This window comes from Varanus komodoensis, unplaced genomic scaffold (genome assembly GCF_004798865.1).
Source record: "Varanus komodoensis strain SLA01 unplaced genomic scaffold, ASM479886v1 scaffold3, whole genome shotgun sequence".
NCBI lineage: Eukaryota > Metazoa > Chordata > Lepidosauria > Squamata > Varanidae > Varanus > Varanus komodoensis.
In genome coordinates, this window is record NW_025335761.1 from 41,371,577 (window position 1) to 41,396,477 (window position 24,901).

Consider the following 24,901-nt stretch of genomic DNA (forward strand, 5'->3'; position numbering starts at 1 on the left):
TTAGGCAAGAGCTGTACAGAACTATGCTTAGGGAAATAGCTGCATCTCAGTCCATAAAATACATACTTTGCATGGACATAAGAACAGAAGCAGAACCATTTGGGGTCTGACCATAAGCCTGCTTAGTCCAGCATTCTGCCCCCAAATTGGTCAGTCAGATGGTGAGTCCCCAAGAAGGGTATGTGTGTAATAACTCTCTCCTGCTACTGAGACTATTTCCTCACTCTTGAGGTAATATACATGGGAAAGGTATGGTAGCAGACTAATTAATTGCTTTTGGCAGAAGAAGCACCTGCATGGAGCAGGAAACATGGCCTTGCATCCATTGGCATATATTAGGGATTGTCCCATCTTTAGTGAAAGCAGTGAAATCTGGAATTGCTGGGAATTCATTTTATCTTACTACATATTGCTAGACAAGTGGGGACAGGAAAAGTCTAAATCAATCTGCTTTTGCTTGACTTGTTTCTTGGAAATATATGCTTTTCCGGCTCAAGTATGCATTTAGACAGTTGCATGCACTACTTTACATAGGTATGTCATTTCATTATCTTTAATGAGATATGCAACAATTTGCAATGTTGCTTGTTTGTTTGGTCTGGGGCATTTGGCTGACTATGCCCAGTTTTAAGGTATGTAAAACCTCCATTATAATTTCTAATAAGAACATGATGACATACAGATAACATGTTAATAAAATAACTTCTGGATACAGACCCTGTGGCATATTGTGCAATTGATTTCTCCATGATCTGTGACTTTATTAAAACAAAACCAAAACCCTCTAAAAGTCCTACGGCCAACAGTCTCAGTCTAGCAGACATAGGATTGTGCTGTTAACCAAGCCAGTTGACTATTATTGGCTTATAAACATTCCCAACTTGCTGTCCTGAGACTTTTGATATTGAGGACAGTATAGAAAAGCTTTAAATAAATATAAATAAATACTGGTGATGCAAAGTCATTGGTCAGGAGGTTCTATTCAGACAGTGTAAAAGGGATGATCTGATGTCAGTGGAAGCATTTCTGTAGTATGGTCAGTACAGGAAGCAAAGAACCTGGGGAGAAGGGATGAAGCAACAGAACCTGCACAAGAGCCTTAAAAGGAGTGGCTGCAATCACCAAATGCAGACTGAGAGAACTGGGCATGTTCAGCCTTGAGAAGAGAAGACTGTGGGGAGATGTGATATCTCTCTATTTGTATCTCAAAGGGGGTCACAAAGAGGAAGGTCAAGATCTCTTCTCACTGATACCAGAGTGTAGGACATGGAATAATCAAGCCAAGCTGCGATAACCCAGATTCAGGCTGGACATCAGGAAAAGTTTCCTCACTGTCAGAGCAATACGACAGTGGAACCAGCTGCCTCCAAATCTACTATTCTATGATTGCATAAGTTTTGATAGCTAGCAAGGAGAGGAAGAACCTAGAGATGGTTATACGAGAAAGCTTCTGGCCAGATTCACAGTGGGAGATAGCTGTACTCAAGAAGCAAGATTTTGGAGAAAGCAACAAAGTGAGCTCCTTTTCACTGAAGGTCTCTGAAGAGTCTAAAGATTGCAGGGGAAGCAGGCACAAGCTTGACAAAGGTTCATTCAACTCAAGGAGCTGGAATTCCACTGTGGAAAGACAGCTGAGATTGTGTATTGAACCTTGCAGTCTTACAGCAGGCTCCAGACCACAGGGAAAACTGAGTCATTTTGGAAGAACTAATTGGACTTGAGGTGGAGCAATTGAAACAGGAACTAGGCCTTAATTAGGGAAGTGAACTTGGATCAAATTACAGCAGTTTACTTAAATAAACAGCAACAAGCTAAATAAGGAACTAGTAGAGTGTATTGATCATATTTAGCCAATTATTATTAGGGTCCATTGGAAATGAGTCCACCTTTTATGGAATGCTGCATGTATTATTATTTGTATTGGTGTGAGTATTTTAACAATACATTGATACCTTGCCATTTTGCTTTTTACAACAAGGAATCCAAGGTGGTCTTCATAGTCCTCCTCTCCCTTATTTTATCTTCACATTTCTGTCAGGTGGGTCCGGCTAAGAGCCCATGACTGGCCTAAGTCTCCCAGTGGTTTCATGGCTACATGAGGATTAGAAACTGGATTTCCCAAGTCTGAGTCCAGCACTCTAACTGCAACACCACAGGGTAGAGACCTAACCCAAGACTACAATGGATGTAGATCCTACTGATTTGTCCTGAATATCCTGTCTTTCCCTAAACATAGTGGACACGTAGTGATGTCCTATTTTGGAGCACCTCAATTACAGATGGAGGCAGAGCTTCACTTTCCTTTCCAAGTTCAGAAGAATCATAGAGTGGGAGCTGTCACACTGAAGTCTAATGAGGATAAATGCATTCAAAAATATATGGTATTCAGGCACGTTAGGCATTGTTGGGCAGTGTATATTAAATGAATGCTTATTTTTGCCAGGCTCTTAAAAATGTTTTGCAAAGCTCACTGACCAAAATTATAGACTTTAAATAATACTTGTCATTTGTATTGCACTTTGAATCCATTATCTCCATTTATTGCTTGGCCTGTTTTGCTCTTCAAAGGAAAAGACGCTCAAGTTGTGCTTGTATGGCAAATCAGCTGTCAGGTCCAATGCAGAAGTTCCATTTTGTGATTCATTCCTCTTAACACTCTTCTAATGGTATTTTCTATACAAGGTATGAAAGATCAAGTTGTTATGAAGATTAAGTTAGAAATGGCACAGACACACCACTGTAAAGTAAGATCAGGTGAAAAAACAAACCTGAGTGAGTGGGAAGGGATCTCTTAAGAGGGGGGCATATGAGATATGAGAGGCATTAATTACAGCTTGACCAAGAAAAATGGTTCAGAGTGGAGTGAAACAGCACCCAAAGATGGTCAAAGATGTTACTGAAACCTTTCTGTTGTGACTGATGTTAATCTCAGGACTCCTTTAAGTTGTCCATCATCTCTCTCTCTCTCTCTCTCTCCCCCACCCCCTCGGGAAGGGATGGGGATTTCTGGACTATTTCAGTTTTCAGTAATGATAAATAGTGTCATGAATTTATTCTCAGATCCAGTATTATTTTGTTAATTTACAAAAGAAGAAATGGTAGGGAGTGGGGAATATTTTTAAGACCCAGAGAAAAACAAGCAAGCATTTAATATGCTATTTACCCAGCAGCAGCTCAGATGGGTGACTACCATATATTTTTGAATGTGTTTATCCTAAATAGCTCTTGGGAAACATATTCTCTAAAGCTATTTAACACCCATCTGCTCATAATGCCTTCCTTGCAACTTCAGGGAAAGCCCAATCTACCATCTCCTGAGGATGCTTCAAAAGTGGATTTCCTTCATTAACCAGGAGGGTTGGCCTAATAGACACCAATCAGCTTTTCGAATCTACTCTCATTAGGAAACCAGTCCAGAGATTATGACTGCCCTGAATCTGCCCTACTTCCCCACCTTCTCCTGCCTGGTTCATAAAGACAGTACTGGCTGACCTCTAAGGTCAGAAAAGTGACTGAGGAGAGGGAAAAGAGTCATTGTGGTGGCAAGGAGGAGAAAATATATTTGAAGTGGTGGCAAGGAAGGGGTGAAACCGGAGGTGACTCCCCTTCCAAAGCAATCTTGCTAGATAGCATTACTGGAGCTATATTTCAATTCAAAGTGCCACTAGTTGAACCTACTATACATTTTGTATGTCATAGCTATTCCATTTGATGTGTTAGCACAGAACTCCTAGTATTGTATTATAACAGCCCTAAGCACAAGTTAAACTGTAGTTTATTTTTGCATGTAAGAATCACGCAGCTGTACAGCGCATTGATACAAACTATTTTCTCTGGAATCTTGGAATGTTTAGAATTCTACTTTTGCATGTGATGCTGTTTTGCATGTACTTTTCTGTATAAACCATCCATATTCCAATATTTCCTGTGCAGCATGTTTTCATTTGTTTAACAAGTTCAGGAGCATTCACTTTATTCCTACTTAAGTTTTAAAATATGTTTTCAAACATATTTATTTTTAAAATGGCCTTAGGTCCACTGCTGTTACTCTCACCCAACAGGGCAAAGTCAGGACCTCATTTTTACATTGGATGCTTCAGCCTGGCAGGGTAAAAGTACTGCAGACGCCTCTGCTTTTGGGAACTGCTACGCAGTGGGGCTGCAACTGGCCAGACTGGGCCCTAGCAAACAAGTTCAGATATATATGGTGCAATTTGAGGGTGGATTCATCCCTGCCAGTCCAGGCAGTTTCCTGCAATGGACTCTTGCTCCTTCCAAGCAGGACCCTCTTACGCATGGAGGCAAGCAAGCAAGTGCAGTGAAGGAAAAAGACCAATTTGTGTTTCTGCATTAATGTGCTCGTTTGCTTTCCATTTTTCCTTTTTTACTTTCTGATTGGATTTCAAAACAGAAAAAAGGAAGAAGCAGCAACCACCAGTAAGAGAATTTTAATAAAATGTATCTTTTGTTTTTCACCACTTGAAATGTATAAGGGTCCACCTACAGAGAACAGAGCTCTCCTAAATACCAGGCCACTTAACAGTTGTTGTGCCCCATTAAGTTCCACATTTGTCCTCATATGCCAGAAAATGCTAGCTCACAGAATGAAAGGCCTCAAAATGCATTTGCTTCCATCACATATACAAAGTGGTTTGGACCTTGGTGGTCGAGTACCTGGGCCCTGATTCATGCCCTGTTTTTGTAGTGTAGGGATACCTACTGTTTTGTCCAGAGCAACCAATATTTAGGCAGAATAGCAAAAATGTAAAAAGATCATGTGCTGAACCTACACATTCCTATTTACAGGCATTGCTGGCATCGTATAGGATCAAAAGGAAGTTCCATGTTGCAGTGGCAATATATGAATCAAATCACTTCCCTTGGGTAATTTTAGTCCATAAGAATTAGGGCAACTTTACCTTAGTCAGAAAATTGAGATTTATTATACACCCTGACACACCCTGATGACTAGAAAGGTTTTCAACGAATTCACATTTCTTGCGTCCTTTACCTGAAACTCCAACAAGATGAGTCAAAACAGACAATTCCTGTTACTCTGGGCATTGGTCTGAGTTGGTACCATTGGATGGCAAGTGTTCCAATCCATGCCCTCTTGATCACAAGATATTTTGATGAAATCTAACATGTTTTTGGCCTAGGTGTATCATATTTTTTCTGTTTCCTATACTAGGACACATGTGAGCACTCTTAGAACAGAGACAAGAAAGTTCTTATGAGATTATCATGCAAGACAACATGATCTTAGTTGCACTGAGAATCATACTCATCACCTTAAGAAAACTGGAGAACCCAATTCATTACAAAGGTGAAGAAATAAAAGAGCCAGAAAAAAACCCCTTACTATCCTGAAAAGGAAAGAGTCCATGTTATACTCTTGTCCTGTAGCAAGCCTACCCGTAGATGTCATTTGAATTACTGGTGAAATTAGTGCTCGAACTGAATTTCCATGTTAAGTTCTTCAACTCCTGGTCTTTATGAAGAAAAGGTGGGAACTTGTAGATAAGTCCATAAGACTCTCTACATGTTGCTGCTTCATTCTTATTGTTCTGCTGTGCTTCATCTTCTCATTAGACATTTTAACTAGTCTTGCCTTCTGATTATCCCTGGGTTAATCTCATTACTGTTGAAATTTTTACTGACAGCCTGAGTCTCCCTCTGTAGATTGATCCTATCATTTCTAAAATGTTTACTAAATATTGTTTCCCTTCTTCCCATGTACATTGCCCAACTCCATCCAGACAGGAATTCCGTGTTAGTATTTCATTAACACTCATTAAAGGTATTCAGCAACCCAGGCACCACTTTTGCAACCTCACACCTCCTTTTTTAGTATTAGGTGTCTATTGGATTCCTTTTGACCAATTTTCCATCGTACTTAGCAATTTTCAGATCCCATTTAGTATCTTTCCTCTTCTCATTATGTTTGCTTTATATTAAACTATATCAAAGAGAAGTAATCAATTCACAAAAAGTCAAAGGGCACCTCAGAAAAGTAGAACTTTTCCCTGTACTCCAGGAAGGGTGAAACATTTATTTCAGTTCAGTTATGATAAAAATAAACAGAATTTTTAAAAAAGAACTGAGGATCAAATGAAAAAGAAACTGAAATTGACAGATTTCACGCATGCAGGCTTATGGCTTGGAACACACAACTCTCCATAGCCCTTAAAAGTCTACAGTCTTGCTTGAATCACTCAGTCAACTATGTTAACACTTAAGTAAGGTTGACCACCTCTTTCCTAATGGGTTCCCCATCATTTTCCTGTAGCTAGGAATGCCTGCTGCTATTGAATTTGGCCTGTTCAGGTAGATGAGCATTTAATTTCAGTTCATATTTTAGAAGAAAGTACCAAAATGTACAAAGACTCCAAGGAAGAATTGGAGGTTTAAAGCATGAATGTGCAACAAAGCAAAACTAGCAGATTTATCCATTCCTCCCTCCCTCACTTTAGCTATCTTTGGACAATAAGATGACGTGTTACAAAATGTCAGGTTTGTACTAACTGAATCCAAACTACATTTACCGGGAATGGTAATACAAGGCAGATTATTCATATTTTAGCAGTCATTTTGTGCCAGAGGTCAATCTCCATGCAGACAACAAGGTGCACAAACAAACTATCAAATACTTTTCTCAAAATAATTATGTGTGTGTGTGTGTGTGTGTGTGTGTGTGTGTGTGTGTGTATGGTAAAGATTTCCCCTTGACATTATGTCCAGTCATGCCTGACTCTAGGGGTGGTGCTCATCTCTGTTTCCTAGCTGAGGGAGCCAGCGTTTGTCTGCAGAAAGTCTCCGTGGTCATGTGGCCGGCATGACTAAACACCGAAGTGCACGGAACGCTGTTACCTTCCCTCTGAAGTGGTACTATTTTATCTACTTGCATTTGCATGCTTTCGAACTGCAAGGTTGACAGGAGCTGGGACGGAGCAACAAGAACTCAACCAGTCATGCAGATTTGAACCAGCGACCTTTCAATCAACCAGCCCAGCAGCTTAAACCACTGCGCCACCTGTATCCCTTCTCATATATATATATATATATATATATATATATATTCCCTGAAATTCCCCTTGAAAAGCTGTGATCAAAGTGGGAGAATAGCAATGATATTTCAGGTGGCCAGGGAACTGCATTTGGCATTGCCAAATATGGCACTTTAAAATGTTAAGCAGGAGATAATGTCACAACTTGCATGCATGGACGCTATTGTAAAACTATGAGAATCAGGAATAATCCACCAAATGTATTTCCCTGAAATGACTTACAGAAGCTTGGAGCAGAACTGCTGTTTTTGATGTGAAGATAAGCTTTTTCTTCATTTGCTAACTAATCCATCTTTCATTAAATTTTAAAGCACCTGTTATATTAATGTAATTGATTTTTTTATTGCTTTCTGTGGGGAATTTGTTTTCTCGGGATTGTTTGCAGCATTTTCTATTGAAAGGTTAAGAGGCAGAAAATGAAGCTCAGTATTTTAATGGTTGGATGAAATGTGGGCCATTCGGTCTGTGCCTGAGATGTGTCTCAGGGGTCATGGGTGGTAATCCCATTGGCCTTCCCCAGTTTCAATTCTGAGAATTTTTCATGCTAAATCCCTCCTATTTAAAGGTCACCTCAGCCACATACTGAATGGAAGGGCTGTGCATCACTCTTGCTTTCCCAGCCAGCCTGTTCAATGTACCAGGACTAGGCCAAACATTTGCAGAAGACCAAACTGATCCTGATCCAAGTGGTACTGAATGCCTTGCAGTGCTTTTCCTTCTTCTGGACTGAGTGAAAAGTAAACAGCAGCCAAAGGGGATAAGCCAGCACTACATTTGTTCCACAAATCCAGATCTTCCTCTTCCTTTCCTTTCTAGTGTTAATTCCACATACAATCACATGAAAACCTTGAAAAAGGGCAGACTCCTCTTTCAGCCACAGTCCCAAATAATAGCACGGGTGGAAGAGGGAGGATCAAAATGTGAGATATGAAACTAAATGGGAAGCAACTGATGTGATTTTGGGTGACACCTTTACAGTTATGGAACTCCTTTCTGGTTAAGGTTTGGCCATCTTCCATACCTGTCCTTTTAGGTGTGTCTGAATATTTGTTTATTTGGGCAAGCTTTTAGAAGTGCAGGTAAGCGCTTATGGTTTCTCTAGCTTTGTTGTATTGTATATTTGTGCTTTTAGATTTAGATTTTTAATGTGCTTTACATGTTATTCTGTGCTTTATGTAGCTTGTCACATGGGCTCTTAGTAAAGAATAGAAATTAAATAAGTGTGCAATCCCATGCGTGTTGAAACAGAGGAAGGTCCTAAAATTCCCAGCATGCTTTGGATGGCACACTTTGCTAGAGGAATGTTTGGAGATATGAGATTTTTTTCAATTTAAACATAAACTCAGAATTAAAAGGAAAGGCATAAAGGTGAGCCTCCCAGGCTGCAATCCTAAACATGCTAACTAGAAAGAAAATCCTAGAGTTTCTACATTCACAGATTGTGTGGACAGGTGGATTTCTGCTCTTTCCTCCTGAGAAGGCAGAGCCAATCACAGTGCTCAGAATGTGTCAGAGGTCAGAGAGCTGTGACATGCTTTTCAATGGTTCTTGATGGTTTCCTCTTGGGTTGGGGAGGAAAAGGGAAGGCATCTAGAGGACAACCCAGAATTAAGAATGGAAGACACAGGAGATACCTACACTCGGAGTGTAATGACTATAACTGCTTACAAGCCCAGAACTGAATGCATATTATGCTTTCGCTAGCAAAAATGTATGTATGTATGTATGTATGTATGTATGTATGTATGTATGTATTTATATCCTTTATATGCCGCCCCTTATGCATGGCATCTTGGGACGGCTCACAATCAGTAAATACAAAATACATCTAGGTCCATTTTACTTTTAATTCTTGGTGTGTCTACTGGGAGGGTTGCAGCTTCTGTTTGAACCTTGGAAAGACAATGACTGTCAGTATAGACTAAGAGTTTCTTCTAGCCCAAGGGCTGAATTAAATTTGGGCTTGGGTTCTGGATACTTGAAGGAGTGCCCTATGTGCCTGCCCACCCCTTGAGATCTGAGGCAGAGGTCTTTCTCCGGGAGCCCTCCTTGAAGGATATTAGGAGGGTAGCTACCCGGAGAAGGGTCTTTTCAGTGGTGGTGCCCCAACTTTGGAACATGCTCCCCAAGGAGGTTTCCCTGGTGCCGTTGCTTTACTCTTTTTGGCATCAGGCGAAAACCTTTTTATTTTCCCAACATTTTAACTTTTAATTGGTTTTATCTTTGACTTTATCATTAATGGTTGGATGCAGTGTGTTGTTTGTTGGTATGTTATTGTTATAGTGGAGCCGGCTAGAGCCCGGGGTCAGACTAGATGGCCCGGGAGACCCCTTCTGACTCGCTCTGTTTCTATGTTTCTACTGTATGTTTTGTTTTTTGTAAGCTGTCCCAGAGACTCTAGTATTGGATGGCATATAAAAACTTCAAATAAATAAGTAAATAAATAATTTCAGAGACGCTCTTGGAGTCCACATCAAGAGGTGGACAAGAAGAAAGGACAAGAATCATGAGGCCAAATACCCCACATTTTAGCTTAAACCTCTTGCTGCCCATAATTAAGAAGCAGCAATTCAACCTCCTATAATAAGGGGAAAGTATGTAAAAAAAGTGGAGCACCACCAAATCATCAGCAATTGGAAAAAGCAGTGGCACCAGGGGGAAAGATGTGTAAAGATCTGGGCAACCCTGGAAGGCTGGACTGCTGCCCTGGGCATGCTGGATTTGACCATGGGACTAAAGTTCAACCCTTGAGGTGTGGACAGTGAAGAGCTGCGTGGACCCATAGCATAAGGCAGCTTCTGAGATGTTTGTGCCTCTATATTTATTTGCACTGATGCAGCGCTTTCACAGGCTGAAATGAGGCTAGTTGTTGCCATGGCAAGAGCCGTAATCAGAGAGCTGGGCAGCAGCTCTCCAGTGCTTTTGCATTTCAGCTTGGGGCCCATGATAATTCAGTCCGGCTGCTTACAGCCTGTGTGAAATTCCTTTAGATTAATCCACTTTGGGCTAGTCTGCAGAAAAAAGCAAGGAAGGCTGTGGCTTATTTTGTCACAGATTCAAAAACAGAAGCTTGGTGTGTTTAAACCTAACACCCACATGCCTTTCTGGGAATAAAGTACAATGGTGTTAAATGTTGCCACTGAAAGCTTTATTCTTGGCATGTTTTATGAGCCACTGTCTTCCAAAGCCATTGTAATAATCCCCTAAGACTCTTGGTCTGCATTTCTTCTGATTAAAAAATCCCTCGGACAATGTAGCAGAGTAACCCTTAGTCAGATGAGAGCGCATTTAGACCCAGCTTCTCTCCCAGGAGCGGCAATTTCTCATGGCTGCGTCTCTCTTAATGGCAGCTTTCGACCATCCACTTTTTGACTCCTTGGACAGTAAGGAGGGAGGGAGGAGTCCAGTGGTTCCTATCTGCCAGTGGAAGGAGAGTGTCAGAAAGGTTTCTGGATTCTTTTCAGTGGATGCTTAGGGAAAGTTTTTTGATAAGAAATGAAGGGCACTATGCTGAATAAAGAAATCAGTAGGGTAACAGTAAGAGCAATAGTAGGGCAATAATTACTGGAGCTTCTCCATGAAGAAGTCAGCACACCAGTTCTGGCTCCGGGTTTTCGAAGATGGTGGTAAGACACCCTGAAAGGACCCTGTCCTCACCAAGTCTACCTTCTCAATGCAATTTTCTCCTGCCACCAATGGTCATCATAGCCTCTCATCTTTGCTAGCTGCCACTTGCTTGCCTGGCAGGCAAACAGTTAGTGAGCAAATATTTGGTGGCATCTGCTTCTCACCACCACTGCTGTCAGGGCTACAGCAAAACACAGGTTGCAATTGTGAAGAAGAGAAGCTACCCTGGGGGCTTTTGTCAATGGTCCCCTCCTGGGGTTTGGGCTCTCAGCCGATGCCCCCGTATGCCTTGAAGCCCAATCTGACGCTTCAACTTATTTATTTATTAAAACATTTCTATGCCGCCCCATTCGCCGAAGCCTCGGGGCGGCTCACAACATGAAGTTAAAATACGAAAAATAACAATATAAAAATAACAATATAAAATAAGTCACCCTGGCCAGATAAAACTTATGGAAGTGAATTTCACAGTTTCATTCCTAGATGCTGTGTGAAGAAGTGCAGTGAGTTCCATAAATAAACCATGCCTCATCATAAGCTATCATGGTATCGGCATTTTCAATTCCTTTCCCAGTGATCTCCTTAACATTGGATGTGTCATTTTCACAGCAACTGCACACTGGGTTGATGCTTTCATTGAGTTGCCAAGCAAAACCTCAAGACCACTTCTGTGGTCAATCACTGCTAGCTTCAGCCCAGCAGTATATATAAGACCCTATATATATTAGGGTCTATTTTAGTGTTTTGCATCTCATCGACCTGGGCTCCATGGTATGTGTGCCTTCCAGTCACAGAAGCAAGGAAGCACAAACATCCTGATCAATGAAAGCTTTTTGATTAGGCTGGGGTAGATTAAAATGGTAACAATCACATTATGGGCCTACCCCTTGTACCTTTATTCATTCCCATTTTGTCTTGGGCACTACTCACAAATGGAATGTGACCCCTGAGGCCGGATTCCCAGATTGAAACCTGGGTGGGAAAGGTTCCTTGCCTCTGCTGCATGTAATCAGTGCTCAGGCTTCCAATCATCCATGCACATGCTGCATAACAAGAGAAAGAATTTGGATTGTTTCCCCCCCATTGATACTAGCTCAACATTGCAGTATTTTTGTAATAATTTTCTTTGGCAGTTCTCAAGTGGACGTGTGAATGGAAAAATCAGCCTGAATGGCTTGTCCTTCTATCTTCTGCCATTGCACTTAAGTGTATCATCATCACCACCACTGGACGAATGACAAGGAGTTTGTTCAGGCTAAACTTTAATAACTTCCTTGCCATCTTCCAACAAAGCCCATACAATGCAGCACCCCTTGTTCTTGGAACAAAAAGCAGAACCCCCATTTTATCATCTCAACAACCCTGTGAGGTAGATTAGGCTAAGAGGTGCTGACTGGCCTGATTTCACTCAGTGCAATGCTTGGTTGGGTGCGCACGAGAACCACGTCTCTCCAGACGTGCTCCAGAATTCTAACCAACACACCAGATGGGCTGCCTGGTCTCTGACAGGACTGTGTGAAAATGAGCTACCTTTGTTCTGAAAGACTCTGCTGTATATCTGTCCATAGCTGATAAATCTGCATATACCACCAAGACTTAGTCAAATGGCTGTTCACAGAAGAATGTCAAAAAAGGTCTGCTTTTACTAATCATCATTATTCCATAAAAATGTCAACCTCTCCCCTACCCCTGATCTCACATGTACTTGATCACAATCTTCTGCCTTTCATCAAATGAGGCCCTGCCTCAATTTGTCCTTTTGCCCCAAACTTAGGTCACCTAAGTTCAGGGATAAGTTGTAATAGGGTAGGATAGAGAAGCCTGCATTGTATCTGCATCTCTTGCTGTTCCAAACTGGCATCCAGCCTCCCAGATTAAAGCCAGCACATGAGCGCTGTACTTGAAATAGGAACCTCCTTGTTTGGATTCAATTTTACACCATCATCTGTTTCTATCCTCAGATAAAGTTGAAAGAAAGAGAGAGAGAGAGAGAGAGAGAGAGAGAGAGAGAGAGAGAGAGAGAGAGAGGTCTAGAACTCAGTACAGCATTAAGATGTCAAGTTTGCAAAGGGATCCAGTCAGCCTGAGAACATCAATAAGTTGCAGGTAAAATAGTGAGAAACAGCTTGTGTGTTTCTCACTATTAAAGTGACCTGCAGCAGGCCAAGTGGACCGATCTGGGTCAGGCAGAAATAAGATTCAGAGCATTAAACTTCCTTTGAAATCTCAAGCGATCTCAACTGTGGCCCCCGTCACCTTTAATCCTGCATTATTGACAATATCCTGTCCATGACTGCATTGGGAATGTTGGTGTGAAGACAGAAAGGAATTTGCCCCCCTTCAGAGAATTCAAGGCGTGCTTTTCAGTGGTTACATTGCCAAGTGTGATTTACACTTTGGTTCCTTTTCCACCAAGGCTTTTAAACCACTTTTTAATCTAATTGTCAGGCACGCTGAAGGACAGCCACAAGTGGTGAGGCAGACGTCAAAATAGTGTGTGTTTTCAGAGAGAATGTGTGCACAAGTTTCCTGTTGAGGGGGATGCTAGCCCAAGCCTTTGTTTTGACAATGAAGCCAGTTTGATCTTGGACAAACGAAATCCATTTTACATGGACTAAATACAGACCTCCTGGAACAAAAGGAGAGCCAGCTGCTGTTAGCAGACTGTTTATCTTGAAATCATAACTGGAGAGATGGGATGAACAATATTTCATTCTTGACTTCTATGTAGCACCATGATGGGAAAAGTTGTTAAATGTGAAATTATATTTTTAAGCAACCCTTACACATATAATTAACTAACATGTCATTTTACTAGACAAGCCTCTCAACACAGCTAAAAAAAAGTATGCATTTAATAATGCAATAAATCCAACCCCTCCCCTATTTAAAATGATCTGCCTGTATCACTGTTGCTTCCAACTTCCAATACTTAGCAAAGTGGCACAAATGTATATCTCTCACCTGAATGTTAACTTTTTAAGTCCACTAATCCATTGTTTTGAAAGCAGGAACAGTTCTGAGGTATCCCAAGTTTATTGGGTAGAAAGACATACATTACATAATATGAGTATTTGCTGGCTATTTGGGGACTGAGAAATGGGGCATCCATCTTGCCTATGTACAGAAGGTGAACAAATATCCTGATATGTTTGGGGTGGTAATATTTCTGCCCTGTATCTTCAAAACATATGCATCAACTTTTAGAAGAGTTCTCTGTCTTTCTTTCCCTCATTCACTTGTATGCATGAATCCTGTCTTTTAAGTAGAAAGAGAGAAAGAGAGGATGGGATGGGATGGGATGGGATGGTCAGTACCTAGTCCTTTCACAAAAAAGCATCAATTACTTCCCTTCTGGAAGTTGAAGAATGGAAGCCATTCTCCAGCCACCTTCAAGATCTTTCTCTCTCTTCCTCTTTGTGTGCATAAGTGCTTGCACGCACGTGCATGTGTACATATGTGCTTGGGAATAACCCCTTGGTTACTTGATTTTTTTGTTTTTTATGGTATAAGGTTTTTAAAGGTTAAGTTCCCAGCCCCCAAACACTGGGGGGCAGGGTATTTCCAAAGGTTTCTCAACACATCAAGGCTAAACACTTCACCCTGAACCACTTGGACCCACTCACCATATAGGATCTCATTATATGGTTATATGGGGGTTAAGCTCCTGGCCCATCCAGCTCTGCTGTGATCAAGCATGGCTTTCCTGGGTCTAGTGCAGACCATTTCCATATCTTGGTATTTGATCCGCTATCTAGAGATGTTGTAGCCTTTTGCATTCAATGACTGCTTCTACCACTGAGCTCTCTGTAGTCCCTCTTTGTCCTGAGCCCAAGAGTTATGGTATGGGCTTAGTTGTCTCTGACTTGAGCTTAATCAGAGCCATTATTAATTGTTTTGATAAATCATGAGATTCTAAAAGAATGTTACAGGAATAAAATCCATAGGAAGGTGATGCAAACTCAAAAGTGCTGTTGGACACTGAACATTTCCTGAGCCTTAGTTATTTTAAAGGCATCTGCAAAGACTTTTTTCAATTACAGAAAAGGTCATTAAGGGTATAAGCTTGAGAAAATACAGAGAGAAATGTCAGAAAGCTCCTAAAGTCATAAATGTTCTTAATTATATACCATGTCCTTGGTGTATAAAGGATTACCTTTAGGTCATTCTGTTTCTTTTATCAGAATAAATCACTATCATCATGGGCTCGCTTGTGAGCTTGGCACATGACATAATGGTGTCAGGGGCGGCACAGGATACATGCACACACAGCCAAATTCCAGCACAGTGACCCAAATTGTGTCTACAGCTGCCAAGCTGAGTGGCATTTACATTTATCAGAAAGGGCTTAGTTAGGACCATATTAGGGAGTACTGCAAATTTGGGGAAAGAGCCCTTTTATCCTTTCAGAGCTAAGTTCAAAGCCTGTCTCAATTATAATGGAAAATGAATTTTATTTCCTCACCCTAATGATAGGTCCACTTTGGAAAATTAATGTTGTCCAATTTGCTAATTGGCAAACTCTGGGCCAAAAGAGCCTAAGGACTTAGAGCAGGAGGGATAATTAATTTCAATAGTAGTACTTGTTGCCAAAGAGGCAGGAATACATGCATAAGGCAGGAAGGGAGGTGAATGTGATCTTGTCCAGTTCTCCATTTTGTCATAAGATCCCCTAAATCCCAGCATTCCTAACAGATTAGCTCAGATCAAGTGGATGGTTGTATGCCAAAAGCAGAGAAGAGACCAACTGAAACACCAGAACCAATACCAGTAGTTCTGATCAAACAAAAAAATGTTTTGGTGTTTTAATTGGGCTTGTTTCTTGCAAGCCATCTGTGAAGGAAAGTTCACTAAAGAGCAGGGCATGCAAACCAACATAGCTTACTTGATAAAACGTGTGGAGCCATCTTGCATGGGTTCCATCACCATCAGTGAATTTTTCACAGAGAAGATGCACATTTCTAGTTCTCTATTTTTCCTGTAGTTTTTCCTGTTTGTTCAGTTGACAAGCAGCACATGATCCCTGCAGCAATAATCTTCCATCTTTTGAAATGGAAAGGGGGCAATGGTGTACCACACAGCTGAACCTATCACAACTCATTCACTATTATGGGTTGCTGTTGGTGTCACCTGATCATTCCATCTGTTTACCTGTAGAGTGCCTCTTTTTGATTTAATAGCACTATGTTTCTTATCCTATTGGCGTCCCCCAAAACTCATCATCAGAGCTATTTTTTCCCACCTCTATTGGGTGAGGACAACATGAAATGCTATAGGAGCACCCACATGATGGGCACTAAAAATGAAAGAGGTCGATTCCCTGAATGCTGGACTAGATAGATATTTGGTCTGATTCAACATTACCCACCTCATGTTCCTGCTAAAATATGTTCATTATTTTTTCTATATCATCTAGAATTGTATGAATCATTCTCCCGCTGCATTTCTGAGCCCAAATCCAAAGTCTCGCACAACAATAGATTTTGTTTTATTTCCTACTTAGAATTTGACTCCAGCATGTCTCTTTGGTGTGTTTACAATTTCTTTTTGGATGCTTGCACTGAAGTTGTTAATTTCTTGTATGGCAACTATTGTTGGAGGGTAGACTTGAATAATGATTATGTTGATAGGTTTCTGAGAATTCTGATTGGTATGTTTCAGTTGGACTTTGCATCATAGCCTCTCACTGCTTGTGCTACATCATGCCTGAGTATTAGAGCCACTCTTTTTTTCCTCAGCTTGTCATTTCCAGAATAAAAAAAAATTATGCTTGTCTGAGTGAAAATGCCCCATTCCAGGCCATTTTTGTTCACTCAAACCAAGTTCTGAAATGCTTTAAATGTTCTTTTTCCTTGCTTTACAGGTACCAGTTTCCTTGCATTCATACTTTTCATATTCCATGTTCAAATTGTATGTGTTTTGCAGCATCAGACCTTCCTTTTGCCTCTAAGCATGTCAAGCACTAGACTTCATTTTGGCTTCAATCTAGTTGCATCATAACTGGCAGCACTATTTATTCATGCCCTTTGTGCTTCCCTGGTAATTGATTGAGAGCTTTCCTTCCTGGGAGTCTTATCTTTGATAATATCTCTTGTTCTAGATTCTTTTATTACAGGGGTTTTAATGTAAGAAATAATCAGTGGTGCTTTACCAATGCCTGTTGCTTCACAGTATTAACCAGAGATAGTCTGCAGTCACTTCTACTGTCTGTGATAGACCCTCCATCAGTGTCTGCGGTCTTAGGTCAGACCATTCTAAGTTGGGTGGTCCTGCAAACAGACCAGGCTAGTGAGAGATTCTGGTATCCTGCTGGCATTGCTCTTGGTTTCTCTGACGCTCTTAAACCTCTCACCATGTTACGAGGTACATCCAAGACAGGGCTTACGTCCCCAAATTTCCCCACTGCACCCATGTGGGCACCCTCCTCCACTCCCTTTGCAGGAGTAAGGAAATGCCCAGGTGCACACTTGGATACTGAGTGGAATGAATGATCTATACCATTTTATCTGTAATTGTTGTAAACCATCCCAAGATGCCAGTAATGGGATGGTCTATAAAAGCTTTAAATAAATAAATCTAGGGATCTCCTGAATGGCTGTGGAGGCACCTTTTGCTATTTTGTTTTCCTTCTTTCTTGTGATTTCCGTATCTGCAGCTTTTGTCTGTTTTTGACTTAGGAACTTCTTTTGTGATCACAATTGGCAGGAAGGGCAGGCCCCCAAGTACCTGAGATAAACAAAACTGGAACTGTATTTTATTTTATTTTATTTTTACACTTTGCATTGTTAAACCATCCTGAGACTTTGGTAATGTGGTAGTCTAGAAAAATTTTAAATAAGTAAATAAATAAACAAACTGTTAAGTGAAGTAAAGACTCCAGAGGCTTAGATTTGCTGGGATCAGATCCTGGTTGCCTAAAAGGGATGGACAGTGAAGAGGCTACCCTGGTTGGTTTGAAGTTTTGCACCAGGAATGCTGCCCAGCAGGGCTGAGCTGACTAAATTGCGGGGAGGCAGGAGAAGGGGACTTGCCAGCCTTCCACAAGGGAAAGATGTGCACAATCAGCCACCATTTTCCTCACTGAAATGCCTAAATTCTGCTATTTATGAAGCTGAGCTCCTTTATTTCACTTACCCCTTTCTTCCTCAAAAGGGTAGACATATGCTATCATGTTGTAAATTGCCCCAAAACTTGAGATTGAGAAAATATGTTATAAAAATAAATAATCACATCCCCACCTCTTTTTCAATGGGGATAAAAATCCATATGGATTTTGGAACAAGCTTTATAAAGCATCCCTGCTACTAATTAAAATGTAAAAGGAAAGCTGAACCCGATTAGCAATGTGAGGTGGCACCTGACCTCTCTTTCAGAATAAGAGCATGGATGGATAATTAATTTTGTTTAAGTGTGTGGTAATGGAAACAGAAAGCCATTAATTTGGGAGAGGGAATAATAGCAATTCGTCCTAATTAGAGGTAATTGACTCAGAATTACCTAATCAAAACTTTTAAGATGAGCAGTTTTTAACCTTATGTTAAATAAATAACAAAATAAGATCAAGACAAGATAGAAAATTAAATGCATCTCCTCCATTTTGGTCATGATTGAAAGCCTAAAAAAGTTAAAGGAAGATTGTTTCTTCAATATGCTATTTATTTACACATTGCATTACGGTATTCAGATATTGTGTGATTAAGCAAATTTTGTTGATAATGTATCTCACAGACTTTTATAGTAGAGCTGAATATTCAGTGTGATTGGATGAATTTAATCTCTTCTTCCTGTAGAATATTACTGTTAAAACCCTTTACTGCCTTTTAAAATCAATTTCTCTGTGTGAGAAAAAATAATTTGGATCATATTCTGATTTGAATTTACCTAATTCACACATTCAAACTGGGAATATGAGACACACCAAACATGCATCTTCACCTGTCCCTAGAACTTGTAGAATCTTTGCATTGTTTCTTTATTTATTTTATTTATTATTTTATTTAAAACATTTCTATGCTGCCCCATTCGCCGAAGCCTCGGGGCGGCTCACAACATAAAATTAAAATATAATACATCCAAATATACAACGAATTAACAATATAAAATAAGTCACCCTGGCCAGATAAAATAAGCAAATAATATTAACAATTAAAATGACGTTTAAATAAAAAGATCTATGCCTGGTGCCGAAAAACAAATAACGACGGCACCAGGCGGACCTCTCTGTCAACATGCTTTATAGTGACAGACTATTAACCAGTCTAAAACAGCCAATACTAATATCTAGTCCAGCTGACAATGTATTGGTCTTTTTCCAGGACTTACACTTGAGATCTTTTCCCCTGGAGAATAAACTTGCAACCTTCTGATTTAAAGTGGTGGGAGGGAATAGCACTACTAAGTAAAGACCTTTTCTCACAGATACTCATCACTCCTCAGGATTCAAGTGATGCTGCACAGACTCAACTAGCCACCAAACAGGTAGTGGTAAATGCTGGAGATGGGCATCAACATCACACCTTGCTCATAAGCTTTCCCAATGTATTCACCTGGGTGGCTGAAGTAAGATGCAGGCGAGTGTAGTAGGTAGATATTAGTTTGACTGGGAAAGCAGTGTCTCTGTGTTGTTATCAGTCGAGAGTCACCTTTTGCTGTAGGAGTTAAAACTGCTTTTTTCTATTAACAAATAGCCTGATATCCCCCTGATGCAGTTAAATGTTCTTTCAACCTAACTTTATCTCCTGTATTTCACTAACCACTCTAGTCAGTTCTTGTATTAAACTGCAGCTTTGAAGCTGCCTGTTACAGCTATTAGCAAGCTTCTAGATGCTGTGTTATTGTATGAAGAAGACTTCTGGACAAAGTTCTTACATTACCTGGAAGCACTGGAAGGAGAAATGTTGAAGCAGCTTCTATACAACTGGGATAAACTAAGCACACAATGAAGCTTTGAAAGAAGATGCAAGTTATCAGAGCCACAGGTTATAAGGACCATGCACTGGCGATACGAATCACATGCTTGTCAATGTTAAATGAATCTGAAGAATTAGACCTACTTTCTGTGCAAATAGATGTGTTCCTAGATAGATAATAATAGTTACATGTTGAAAAGGTTCAACCAATGGCAGTAAATCACAGCAGGTAGACAACAATCTATTTATTGTTTAGATGGTTTATTTCCTAGGCATTATAAAGATTGTAAAATCTAGTCAAATACAATGCAAAAAAATTACAAATAATTAAAAAACTCCTGAGACTCAAAAGAAAGAGACAATTGCCAGCACAATATATAAATGACAAGAGCTAACATCACAGGAACAAATTAAAGAAATGAAATACCTCCAGAACCAAAACATTATTTTATTTATTTATTTATTTATTCAATCTGTTTGAGAGCTACCTATTAGCATCACTGTCTTTGTGAAAATACAGTAAAAACAAACAGATTCTCCAACAACATCCTAAATATGGAACAGATGGTAAAATACAATCAATTATAATAAGAATCTTAAAAGACCAGGGAGGGAAAAAGAGTCATAGACCTATGCCAGGAGCAAAACAATCTGTACTCTAGTCAAGTCTTTCCAGGAATGGAGGACGGGGCACTGTGATGGCTTTCTCCCTCATAGCCTCCAAATTGATGGGGAACTCAGAGAAGAACAATCTGTAGATGCTTTAAAGCATGGATACAATCATATGGAAAGAGGCACTCCATCATGTCCAAAACAAATAACATGGCTTACAGAAAGTCACACGTGAGTGATTTAATTCTTTATCCAATCACTGCATATAATGGCTAAATGGACACAAAAATGCAACTGAAAATAAACTTTAGCAAGACATTCAGATTTGGATTTGGTTCTCCTGACTCAAAGTTTACTTTAGCTAATTACTGTAGCCCAATAATCTCTAAGCTTATTTGTACGCACAGCTCTTTCTCTGCTTTTGTCTTTGTATCTTTCTGTTCTTTAAGTGGAAATCATCCATGAGAATGATAATAATTACAACATCAACAGCCACTGCATATCATGATATAGCATTTCTCAATATAGTTCTTGGCAGTCTGGCTAAAAAAAAGATGTCAATGTTCTCATGAAAGAATATATGCCCAAGGACATAACTCACTTTTAAAACTCCTTTAAATACTGAAGAAGAAATGCAAGCATATAACTTGGAAACCAAAAGGATTTCTTGTAAAAAAAAAAAATGAAACTGGTGAGGATAACCAACTACCTCCATGAAAACCTCAGGCGATACACTTGACCTTTTTGTCTCTCAATCAACTAAGCAAGGAAATTGGTTTAAAGAGACAGCAAGTCCTCACTGCAAGCCAGATGTTATGCTGAAGTTTTACTTTTATGGATTAAATAACTGAAGCAAAAAAATTAATAATAACTGTACACCAGTTACTTAAAAAGAAGAAAATCACATCTGGGCTGTCAACTTGGATGCCGAGTGTCAACCAGCCCAGACGGAGAGTAACCAAGCCATAACCCTTGCCCTATCCAAATGTATTTATAATGGCAGAAGTATGTGTGTGGAGTTAACCTTTAACTCAAATTTAATTGGCTATAGGGGTGTGTGTGTGTGTGTGTGTTTCCAGTCTAGCATGATCTACAGATTTCAGGAAGGATTATTTTACTGGGTTTTGCAAAGAAAACTTTCCATGGCTTGTTTCTTATGGGAGAAGCTGTTAAAGTGCCATGATTATGGGGACATTTTATATTATAAAAGGAAGTTATCATGTTTAAGTTAATGGAGGAACAAATAAAACTCAAAACTCAATGAATGTACACTGCTCAGAGAACTCTAAAGGAGTTATAGGTTTGGTAGGTAGGTAGGTAGGTAGGTAGATAGATATGAATAGCAAGCAGTATGAATATTCTGTTGGAATTCAACCCCCAGCATTCCTGACAATTTGCCATGCTGCTTTGGGTGATGGGAGTTGAAGTCCAAAATATCTGAAGGGTGCTAAGTTGGGAAAGACTGCTCTAAGTGTATTCATAAGAATTCACCTTTTTATTTTTAGAATATTTGTTCCACCAGCATCCATTTGTTAATCTGCCAGTAGGATAAGTAGGAATTTGTAAATTTCTCCATATTTGGGATGGAAAGAAATTGAGACTTAAAACACTTGAATGGAAAATAAGCATCACCTTCAGTTCCATGCTGAAATATATATGAGCTACAAATGCACTGAATAGATGTTTTAAAGATAATTTTCTTAGTACCTCTTAGTATTTCACTGAAAATGATCCATCAGAATCTATGGAAAATGAAAATAGAAAAACAGTTACATGGCAGGAAGGGGAAAACATGACATTGCAACAGCACTAGATCCGAGATGAACACATTTTCAATATAGCCAAACCATATCAACTTAACCAAGTATGTCTCATTCTATTGCCTGGCTCACAAGTGAAAAGTGAAAACAACCAAAGCTCTACATCATTTAAGAGATTAGGTGGCTAGTTCCAGCCTATGGGCAGGGGCATTTTACTGATCATACCTGAGCACCTTCTGATAAAATTTTCTTTAATAATTTGAGTCAAGCCATTCCTATGTCAAATCTCATGGATTAATCAAACCTTAAATTTGGCCCTGTGCATTACAAAACTGTATAATACAACAGAGGAAAAAAAGACTATCTGGAAGATATCAATGTAATGTACGTGTAGAAAAATGTGTAATAGATATCTGGCTTAATAACAATGAACAACAGCTGCAGCAGTATAGGAAATAACTAAAATTCAGGTATCAAATCATCAATTTATTTGAATGAAGATTGGAAGTTAGAACTTTCCCCTACAAAACTCAAGAAGAGGATGGGGGGCGGGGAGAATGTGAGCAAGCGAGAGAGAGAATGTGTGTGTGTGTGTGTGTGTGTGTGAGAGAGAGAGAGAGAGAGAGAGAAATTTTCCTCTCCTCTTCTGAGTGGGTGAAAAAAATGCCATAAACATGTTAGAAAGACAAGAAAAGTTATTAAAACACATGCTGAAGTGCATTAAGTCATTCCCCCTCCCAATTTAAAGCATAATCATAGCATTATTTACAAACCATAAAGTCCCAGGACTAATAGAAACATTCTGAAATTGCTTTCTCAGAGGCATTTCTCTGTCTTTAATGTGCTTGGAGGGCTTCCACTGATGTGCAAACTTAGCTTTTCATCTTTGCTAACAGTCAACAGCAGCCCTCTAGTTGAATACTCTTAGAACAATTTTAAAATGAAAGTAAATAAAAGCTCTGTTCAGATACCTGCTGCAAACTGCATAAGAATGGTTCATTGTTGAAAAGCAGTTCACGACAATCTTGTTTCAGACTTAGTAATGAAGTTACCCATATTAGTAATGAGCTTACCCATATTGTCCATAGCCCTATTCAGACTAAGGCAGAAACAACACTAGGAGCATAGGGTCAACATTGCAGCTGCTGACTTTGTCCTTCGGAATAGTACACAATGATATTGTTGATTGGTTCATTGTATACAGAATACACACATATACTGTTAGTGCTCAGCCCAAATACATGTGGTCTGGGGCCATGTGGAAAAATTTGTGCATGGATTGTCCTTGCTAACCCAGAGCTGATCAATACGGAGAAGAAGAATTTACTGCGTTATGCCAATTCCTCTCCATGCTTTGGTTTTGTTCATAATAGAATCCCTAAATAGGATTCATATCTGAAGCCTAGTGCTAGACTTGTGCACAAGCACACAAACATGCATGTGCTAGGAATGTATGAATCAGCAAGTATGAGCTTTCTAAAGCTTTCCAAATTCCATCTCAAAGCTCCTCTTGACTCAAGTATGAATTAGGCTGTGATGTTTTTGTCTGTTTTCTTTTTGCATGAAAATCTATGCATATTTTCCCAATGTGCATCTTCATTATACACCAAATGTGCATCTTAATTTAATTCTCCCATTGATCAAAACATGTTTGTGTGCATTTTTCAAAAGTATGGAAGCTGTCAAATGCTTGTTCTTTTTCCTGATGGGTGAAATGACAAACCTTGACTGTAGATTGTGTCTGAATCAGTGTTTGGTTTGCAAGATGCAAACTTGGATATAACAGAGATCAGAACTGAACTGAAATGGTTTCTATACAAATACACACTTACACAAACACATGCACTGAAGACCTCCATATATAGATCTTCAATTCACTTCTGGGTTCTATGTCCTTTAATGGAAGGTATGTGTTCACTGACATAACTTGGCTACATGTAGAACTCTCACTGATTCTTTTTCACACAATAATTGAATATTCTAAGTTCTTTGTAATATGATGCATTTTAAGTACATATATGTTTTGTACACAGAATATATCTTGAGGAAAGCTGGAGTAGGATCAGAGGATGCGGGAGGGAAAATTGGCAAAAGATACATAGTTAATTTAAGATACGCGGATGATCACATATTGTTGGCAGCAGCAAATTGAAATGAGTCCTGATGAAAGTGAAAGAAGAAAGTGCAAAAACAGGACTTTTTGTTAGGAAAACAAAACTTGGGACTACAGAATTATACAACTAAAAGAACAAAGAAGAAATTGGAATTGTGAAAGATTTTGTATACCTTGGTTCAGTCATCCATTTATACAGATATTGTAACCGAGAAATTAGAAGGCTAGGCCGTGCAGCAATAAAAGAGCTAGGGAATATAATTAAGCACAAGAATTTGATGTTTTGCTGGAAACTAAGCCCAAGATCATTCACACTACTGTACTCTTGATTGTATGGTTATGAAAGCTGGACAGTGAACAAAGCTGTCTGGAAGAAAATTGATGTGTTTGAAACATGGTGCTGGAGGAGAACTTTGCAAATATCCTGGACTGACAGAAAGATGCACAAGTGGGTCCTGGATCAAATCAAGTCAGAATTTGCTGTGGAAACAAAATGATGAAGCCAAAGCTGGTGTACTTGAGCCACATCATGAGAAGGTAAGGCCCACTGGAGAACATTTATTTATTTATTTATTTATTTATTTATTTAAACATTTTTATGCCGCCCCATTTGCCGAAGCCTCGGGGTGGCTTACAACAACAAGTTAAATTATCATAAATAACATTTTAAAACATATACATTAAAATAAAATACAAATATACAATATAAAATAAGCCGCCCTCACCAGATAAAATTCAATAATATTAACATTTAAAATGCTGCTTAAATAAAAAGGTCTTAGCCTGGCGCCGAAAAACAAATAACGATGGCGC